Below are 9,720 nucleotides of genomic sequence, written 5' to 3'. Positions count from 1 at the left end.
GGGTTTGAACCACCAGCCTTCTGGTTAGCAGTCAAGTGCCTTAGGCACTACACTACCAGAGCTCCCCCAGAGCTCCTTAGGGATACCATAAAAGAGATTCAGCATTCAGCCAAGTTCTGAACAGGTGGTGTTCACTGAGAGATAGCTCAGCTCCTAATACAAAGACTGGGGGCCAGGTCCATGGGAGTGCCTCTGTCACTGCTGATGAGATCAAGCTGCCACTGACAAGTGAGAATCCCATTCTCTGTAGGTTTCCAGTATGCTTTGCAGGTTTCTAGTGTTCTCTGTGGCATAGTGGATAAAGCATTTGCCTGCTAACCAGACAGTCAGTGGTTTGTAACCCACCAGTTGGTCCATGGAAGGAAGATGGGGTGATCTACTCCCATAAAGATTTACAGCCTCAGAAACCCAATGGGGGTCACTATGAGTCAGAATCTACTCTATGGCAGTGAGTTTTATTATTATTATTGTTACTATTTTTAAGTGTTCTCTGTAAAGGCAAGGAATTAGGAGTCAACTCTGTATGCCAGGTTCTATTGTCTTCTTGGGGATCTTTGCTGCTGTACCCATTCAAGGCAGATTAAAAAATCACTTGCTATCAAGTTAACTCTGACTCACGGCAAGCCCATATGTGTCAGAGTAGAACTGTGTTCTACAGAGGTTTCACTCACTGCCGTCAAGTCGATTTGACTCATAGGGACCCCTCCTTGGGTTTCTGAGGCGGTATCACAGAAGTAGATTGCCCAATCTTCCTTCTGAGGAGTGGCTGGTGAGTTTAAACTGCCAGCCTCTAGTTAGCAGTCAGCCTTAGGCACTATGCCACCAGAGCTCCCATGGGGGTTTCAATGGCCCATTTTCCACCAGTAGATCACCAGACCCTTCTTCTGAGGAGTTTCTGGATGAACTCCAAACTCCAAACTTTGAGTTAACAGCCTTGTGTGTTAAAAGTTTGCACCACCCAGGGACTCCTCAGAGTAGATTAGATGTGAGGAAAAGCAGAAGTCTTCTCACAGATACAAACACAGACCCATGAATAAACCTGTTGCCATCAAGTCCATTCTGACTCATGGCGACTCTATGGGACAGAATAGAACTGTCTCACAGTTTCCAAGGCTGCACATCTTTACAGAAGCAGGCTGCCACAACTTTTCTCCATGGAGCAGCTCGTGTGTTCAAACTGCCAACCTTAGTCGGCAAATGCTTAATCACTGTGGCACCAGAATACCTTGAATAGCTGAAGGGAAAAGAACAGCAGCACTATGATGCCTTCTACTGCCTTCTACTTGTCTTAAGCCCTGGTTTAAGAGAGTTGGAGTCTTCTGATAGCTGTCCTGTCTTTGGTCTGTCTTCTAAGGCTGTTCGCATGGGTGCTAATGCTTGTGGCTGGGATAAAGACATACAGGGGTGTAGCTTCTAGGTTTATTTTTATTTAGTTGGCTGGTGATTAACTTTGTAGTGCACCTGATGGATTTTCAACAGCAAAAGATACTCCTCACACATCCCTGAGCAATGTCCGTTTTGGAGTCCAGGCCCTGAGGCCAGGTATAGGCTTGAGTCAGGCACATTTCAGAAGAGTAGCCTGTGCTGTAAAAGGCAAAACAAGACATTCTGTTGGCCTCACTTCTTTCCTTATCACTGTCCTTGTCAACACTGAAGGAACCCTTCAGAAGCTGTCTTTTATACTCTCCTCCTCCTTCTTCAAACTTTCATCATAACCAGTGACCTAGGGCCTGATTGTTGTATCTTCATTTTATGATTGAGGGCACTAAGACTCAGAGAGGTCAAGTAATTTGCTCAAGTTTATGCAGCTAGTTAAGTGGTAGAGGCCAATTGTTCCTGTGGCTAGAGTCTTTGTAAAACTAAATAGGCTGTTCTACTGAACTGCCCGGAATTAAATGGTCATAAGAAGCCACAGCATTTCTCTCTCCTGTTTAATCTGAAACTAATGGCAACACTGTACATTCACTGAATCAAAAAAGCTCATTTATTACCTGTAAAGTACAAGGCAATAGGCTAGATACAACAGGAGATACGAAGATTCAAAAACAAAGCAAAACAAAATTCATTCTCCTTTCTTTTCAGCAACCCTAAGAGACAGGTACTATTATTACTCCCATTTTACAGATGAAAACACGGAGCTGGGTAAGTGACTTGCCCAAGATCACAAAGCTAGTGTGAGGCAGAGCAGATTTGACCCCTCATCCAATAGGGGTCTGTGCTTTTCACCCCTAGATGCCTCCCCTCAAGACTGACAGCTGGGTAAAGGAGGTAGATATGTGCATGAACAATTCTAAAACAGAGTGTGGAGTGCTGTCAACAGAGGAAGACCATCCAGTGACTAACAGGGAAGAGAAATGTTAACACAAGAACATTATGACCTGAGCCTTGCAGGATGGGTAGGAGTTGGGATCAATGATACCGGGAAATATGACTTCCTACATAAACAATTCTCTGCCTAATGGCTGGGCAAGAGACACAGCAATCGCCATTTTTCCTTATACATTTTACTATGTGTAAAACTGGGGCTCTGGTGGCATAGTGCCTAAAGCATTTGACTGCTAATCAGAGGCTGGCAGTTCAAACCCACCAGCCACTCCTTGGAAGGAAGATTGGGCAATCTACTTCCATAATGATAAGGCCTCAGAAACCCAAGGAAGGGTCTCTATGAGTCAAATTGACTTGATGGCAGTGAGTTTGATTTTTGGTTTAGGTGTAAAACTTTTTCACAATCTTGAACAGTGGGCAAAGTGAGTAATGTTACCCCACTTTAGAGACCCAGAAACTGAGACTCAGTGAGGATGAGTGTCTTGCCTGAGGTCACATAATGGAGTTAGTACTTGAGTCAGGACTACAACTGTGATTTGGACACTGTCATTCTCCACTTGGTGTCTCAAGCACATTGTTTGCTGTACAGGCCCCACTGAGTTTCAGCCCTGGGTTGGGAGGAAGCACTGTCAGTGAATATAGACAGCTCTAGTTCTCACAGCAGGCAATCCATCGACATCCACTTGGGCTTACCTGAGGCCTACAGTTCAGTAGCCTTCATATCCCCACTTTATCGTTTTGCCATAGAAGGGATTGCTGAAAAAAATAAGAAAAACTAGTTATTTGGCATCACAGACACCCATATTTGTGTCTGCAGTTGGCTCAGAGAAAATGTGACTGATTTCAGATATTTTGTTTTTGCTCAGTTCAATCAAACTGGTTGGTTTGTGTGGTGAAACTATAAGCCAAAACAACAGCTTCAAAAAAGGAAAATGCAGTTGACAGACCAGGTTGGTTTATCTCTATAACACCAAATGGTTCGTTTGGAATGATTGTACACCCTGAATAATCTCCTCTTACTCCTCCTCTATGTCGACCTTGTTCCAGCCAGATTGGTCTGTTTATTAGTCCCTGAATGTGATGCAAACATCTCCATCATTGTGTTTTTACTGACAATTTTCCCTTCTAAAAATCTATCTTCCACTTTTCAGGGTCATACCCTGCTCTGAAATTCCCCCCAATGATGATCTGCCTCTGTAGCCTATTCTACAATGCCAACCCTGAGGTCTTGTGCCTTCCACTGGGATCTATGGTCTGCCAAAGGTGCCCCATTTGGTACTTACTCTTTCTGCCCATTTATGCTCCCCATCTATGTTTAATCTATAGTGGAAAACCCCAGGGAGTGAGAAACTAAGACTTATACTTGGTATCCTTCTTAAAACTCTAGCATAATTTAGGGCTCCCAATCATCAATTTTTATTGCTGATGAGACAAGTAGTGAGGAATTGACTCACAATGGTATAGGCTGATTCTTAGCATGTCTGTTCTTAAACGAAGATGTCTCTGGCTGGCAGGGGGTAGAACAAGTAGATAGTTGGTCTACATTCCTGTTTGAAAGCAGTTGGGCACTGCAGAATATCAGTTTATCAAAAACTATTTTCATGAATCATCAGTACTAGCAGGAACCTTAGAAAACAGCTTTTCCAATGATTTCATCCTATAGATGACACATTGGAGCCCAACGAGAGAAACTGACTTTGTCTAAATTCTTATAGATAGAATTGGGACCACATTGGAGCCCAAAGAGAGAAACTGACTTTATCTAAATTCTTTTAGATAGAATTGGGACCAGGCTCCAAGGCTCCTGATTCCTTGTCTGGGCCCCTTGGCTCATCTCTCATCACCTTGCCTGAACTTTCTAGGTTGCCTGGCTTTCTCACATTCTCTGGGGACAGAGACTTTCTTCTCTGCTTCTTTACTTATCCAGTCTTTGGTTTCATCAAGCCCTGGATCAGGATTTTCTTGCTAGAGCCAACAGAAACTCAAATTCCTTTATTAAAAGAAAACAATACTCATTGTAAACTCATATGCTCAGTCTACACAAACCACTGTGGGAAATCTAAGAAATATTAGAAACAGTCTTTACTTACAAGATACATGTGGTATAAGTGAGGAGGTAGGACATGTATACATAAAATGTTAACAAAAATATACAGCAGTAAGTGATAAATGCCCAAAGTGCATTAACTCTAGATCCACTACCAAAACAATTCCCCAGGAAGAACTGTTTTGTAGAAGTCTGTGCTGGGGTAGCTCTGGATAAAAGCCAACCTTACATATCAGATGACAAAGCCAGGGTATGATGTCATTGTAGACCACAGAAATTTAACTGAAATGCCCAGGACTGGAGAGCTTGGGAGAGACAGGACCTCTGTGATTGACTTCTTAGGGACCAGCCACCAACACTAGTTGCTGCTCTTATCCCAGGGGCATATACACAGCCTTGATCTGTGTCCAGAATGAGTCAAATGAAGAAGCATTTCCACCTCTTCCACAATTACTTGTGAATACTTGATATTGATGGGTCTGGAACGTCATAATAATATTCATGACAGAAACATTTTAGAATACCAGTTTATAGGCAACATAAATAGTTGAAACTCACAGTGCTACTATAATAAATGTGCTGTGTATCAGTATATTATCATTATTATTTCATTTTTATTCCATTTGGCCAAAAGACCAGGGTACTGTCCTTATAACAAGAAGGGAGTCCAGAACACTAATGCTGGAGGTCTGGCTGTCCCCACCAATCAATGAGATGTCAATCCCCAAACATTTATGATGTGATCTAGACATGTTAAATATACACTTTCCTTGAAATCCTCCAACATACTTGTAGCTACAGACAAATTGGATCTATTTGCTAATAGATTCTGATGATACACCAGCGTATTTTAATTATAATTTAAGTATTCTTTCTTTAAGCAATTTGAGAAAACTAAGTATAGTGGTTTTCCTGTTTCTCGCCATTTTTTCACTATGTGTGAGATATGTTGATCACACTAAAATACGTTATCTTAAGGAGGTCATTCTCTGCTGTTTCAGTCCAACATTCATGACCTCATCTGGTCTTTCCTACCTCCTCCCTATGTTGATCTTTTGCTCTTTTCATAGACTTGGGTTCATGTTGTAGGTGTGTTTGTCTGGCTTCCAACTAGACCCAAGCCCACTGTGATGATTAATTTTATGTGCAAACTTGGCTAGGCTATGGTTCCTAGTTGTTGGCCAAACACTAGTCTAGTTGCTATCATGGAGCAGTTACATGTAATTAAATCATTTGGCCCTGGGTAGAGCAGAGTACCTTCCATAATGGAATCTATCACCACTGGTCTGTCAGTTTGTAGCACTGTGATGCTTTCATGCTACTGTGAGGATGGAAACTATGTCACTAGTATTTTGAATACTAGCAGGGTCACCCATGGCTGTTGGACAGGTTTCAACAGAGCTTCCAAACTAAGACAGGCTGGGAAGAAGGATAGGGCCATACACTTCTGAAAAAACTGGCCGCTGAAAACCTTATGAATAGAAGTGAAACACTGTCTGATATATTACTGGAAAGCTTTATGAATAGCAGTGAAATATTGTCTGATATAGTGCTGGAAAATGAGTCCCTCAGATTGGAAGACATTCAAAGCATGACTGGGAAAGAGCTGCCTCCACAAAGTCAAGTTGACCTTAATGATATGGATGGAGTAAAGCTTTTGGGACCTTTATTTGCTGATGGGGCATGACTCAAAATGGGAAGAAACAGCTGCAAACATTCGTTAATAGTCAAAACGTAGAATTTATGAAGTATGAATCTAGGAAAATTAGAAGCTGTCAAAGGTGAAATGGAACACATAAAGATCAATATCCTAGGCATTAGTGAGCTGAAATGGACTGAAATAGGCCATTTTTGAATAGGACAATCATATGGTCTACTATGCTGGTACTGACAAATTGAAGAGAAATGGTGTCACATTCATCATCAGAAAGAATATTTCAAGATCTATGCTGAAGTACAACGGTGTCAGTGATAGGATAATATCCATACACCCACAAGGAAGACTAGTTAATACTAATATTATTCAAATTTACGTACCAAAACTAAAGCCACAGATTAAGAGATTGAAAATTTTCAGTAACTTCTGCAGTCTGAAACTGACCAAACATGCAATCAAGATGTGTTGATAATTACTGGTGATTGGAATGCACAAGTTGGAAACAAAGAAGAAGCATCAGTAGTTGGAAAATATGGCCTTGGTGATAGGAATGACATTGAAGATCGCATGATAGAATTTTACAAGACCAATGACATTCATTGCAAATACCTTTTTCCAATTACATAAATGGTGACTACATACAAGGACTTTGCCAGATGGTATACACAAGAATCAAATCAGTTACACCTGTGGAAAGAAGCAGTGGAGAAGCTCAACACCATCAGTTAAAATAAAGCCAGGAGCTGACTGTAAAATAGACCATCAATTGCTCATATTCAAGTTCAAGTTAAAACTGAAGAAAATTTTAACAAGTCCATGAAAGGCAAAATATAGCATTGATTATATCTAACCTGGATTTAGAGACCACATGAAGAATAGATTTGACATATTGAAGACCAATGACGAAGACCAGAAGAGTTGTAGGATGACATCAAGGACATCATAATGAAGAAAGCAAAAGATCATTAAAACGACAGGAGAGGAAGAAAAGACCAACATAAATGGCAAAAGAGACTCTGAAACTTGCTTTTGAACAGAGAGTAGCTAGAGTGAATGGAAGAAATGCTGAAATAAAAGAGCTGAACAGATTTCAAAGGGCAGCTCGAGAAGACAGAGTAAAGTATTATAATGAAATATACAAAGAACTGGAATTAGAAAACTTAAAGGGAAGAACATGCTCAGTATTTCTCAAGCTGAAAGAACTGAAGAAAAATTTAAGCCTCAAATTGCAATATTGAAGGATTTTATGGGCAAAATACTGAATGATGCAATAAGTATCAAAAGAAGATGGGAGGAATACACAGAGTAACTGTACCAAAAAGAATTGGTCGAAATACAACTATTTCAGGAGGTAGCATATGATCCAGAACAGATGGTATTGAAGGAACAAGTCCAAGCTGCACTGAAGCAATTGGCAAAAACAAGGCTCCATGAATTGACAGAACACCTACTGAGATGTTTCAACAAAAGGATGCAGCACTAGAGGTATTTAGTTGTTTATGTCAAGAAATTTGGAAAGCGCCTACCTAGGCCAATCAACTGGAAGAGATCCATATTTGTGGCCATTCCAAAGAAAGATGATCCAACAGGATATAGAAATTATCTAACAATATCATTACTATCACACGTAAGTAAAATTTTGCTGAAAATTGAAAATGCTCAAAAATGGTTGCATCAATATACTGACAGGGAACTTCCAAAATTCAAGCTGGAATCAGAAGAGGATGTAAAACAAAGGATATCATTTCTGCTGTCAGATAGATCTTGACTGAAAGCAAAGACTATCAGAAAAATGTTTACTTGTATTTTATTGACTATGCAAAGATGTTTGACTCTGTGGATAATAACAAATTATGGGTAGCATTGCAAAAATTAGGAATTCCAGAACACTTAATTGTGCTCATGAGGAATTTGTACATAGACCAAGAGGCTGTTGTTTAAACAGAACAAGGGGATACTGCTTGATTTAGAATTAGGAATGGTGTACATCAGGATTGTGTCATTTCACTACACTTATTCAATTTGTAAACTGATCAAATAATCCAAGAAGCTAGACTATGGATTAGAATGCAGCATCAGGATTGGAGGAAGAGTCATTAACAACCTGCTATATGCAGATAGCACAACCTTGCTTGCTGAAAGTGAAGAGAACTTGAAGCACTGACTGAGGAAGATTCAAGCACTATAGATGACACCACAACATAAAGAAAAATAAAATCCTCACAACTGGACCAATAAGCACCATCACAATAAATGGAGAAAAGAATAAAGTTGTCAAAGATTTCATTTTACTTGGATCCACAATCAATGCCCATGAAAGCAACTATAAAGAAATCAGACATCATACTGCAAAGATGTCACTTTGAGGGTTAAGTTGAGTCTACCCCAAGCCATGATATTTTCAATAAATTCATATGCATGTGAAACCTGGACAGTGAATAAGGACAATTAAAGAAGAATTGATGTCTTTGAATTGTGGTGTTGGCGAAGAATACTGAAAGTACCATGGACTACCAAAAGAATGAACAAATCAGTCCTGGGAGAATGAAGCCAGAATGCTCCTTGGAAGTCAGAGTGGCCAGACTTCATGTCATCTACTTTAGTCATGTTGCCAGAAGGGACTAGTCCATTGAAAAGGATATCGTGTTTGGTAAAGTGGAGCGTCAAAGAAAACAGGGAAGACACTGAAACAAGATGGATTGACACAGTGGCTACAGCTATTTGCTCAAGCATAGCAAAGACTGTGAGATGGTGCAGGACTGGGCAGTGTTTCGTTCTGTTATACACAGGATCTCTATGAGTTGGAATTGACTCAATGGCACCTAACAACAACAACAATGTAATCTAATGAACAGGCAGTCCATAGATTACAGACAAGTTTCATTCATAAGTCTGTCTTTAAGTTGAATTTGTACATAAATAGGAAGAGTTAGGTACAGTTCATATCTAATGTCAGTGAGTCAAATGTTTATCCTGTTGAAACATTGCAATGGGCATTCCATCAACTTAAGGATATTTATCTTAGTACATAGTATATAGTGTACCTTTTGATGCAATGCTGGAAGTGCTCACTCATCTATGCCAAGAAATTTGGAAGACAGTTACGTGGCCAATCAAGTGGAAGAAAACCATATCTGTGTCCATTCCAAAGAAAGGTGATCCAAGAGAATGCAGAAATCATCCAAGAGTATTATTAATATCACATACAAGTAAAGTTTGTTGAAGATAATTCAAAAACAGTTGCAGCAGTACATTGACAGGGAAGTGCCAGAAATTCAAGCAGGATTCAGAAGAGGATGTGGAATGAGAAATATCATTGTTGATGTCAGATAGATCTTGGTGATGAAAGCAGAGAATACCAGAAAGATGTTTGCCTATGTTTTACTGACTATGCAAAGCCATACGACTGTGTGGATCATAACAAATTATGGATAACATTGCAAAGAATGGGAATTTTAGAACACTTAATTATGCTCGTGCAAAAACTGTATACAGACCAAGAGGCTGCAAACAAGGAGATAATGTGTGGTTTATAAGCAGGGAATGGATGTATCAGGTTTATATCCTTTCATCATACTTATTCAATCTGTATTCTGAGCAAATAATCTGAGAAGTTGGACTTTATGAAGGATTGGAGGAAGACTCATTAACAACATGAAATATGCAGATCACACAACCTTGCTTGCTGAAA

Source organism: Orycteropus afer, unplaced genomic scaffold, assembly GCF_000298275.1.
Source record: "Orycteropus afer afer isolate SDZICR_OR568_19922 unplaced genomic scaffold, OryAfe1.0 scaffold00113, whole genome shotgun sequence".
In the NCBI taxonomy this organism is placed as follows: domain Eukaryota; kingdom Metazoa; phylum Chordata; class Mammalia; order Tubulidentata; family Orycteropodidae; genus Orycteropus; species Orycteropus afer.
This window is presented reverse-complemented; position numbering follows the sequence as displayed.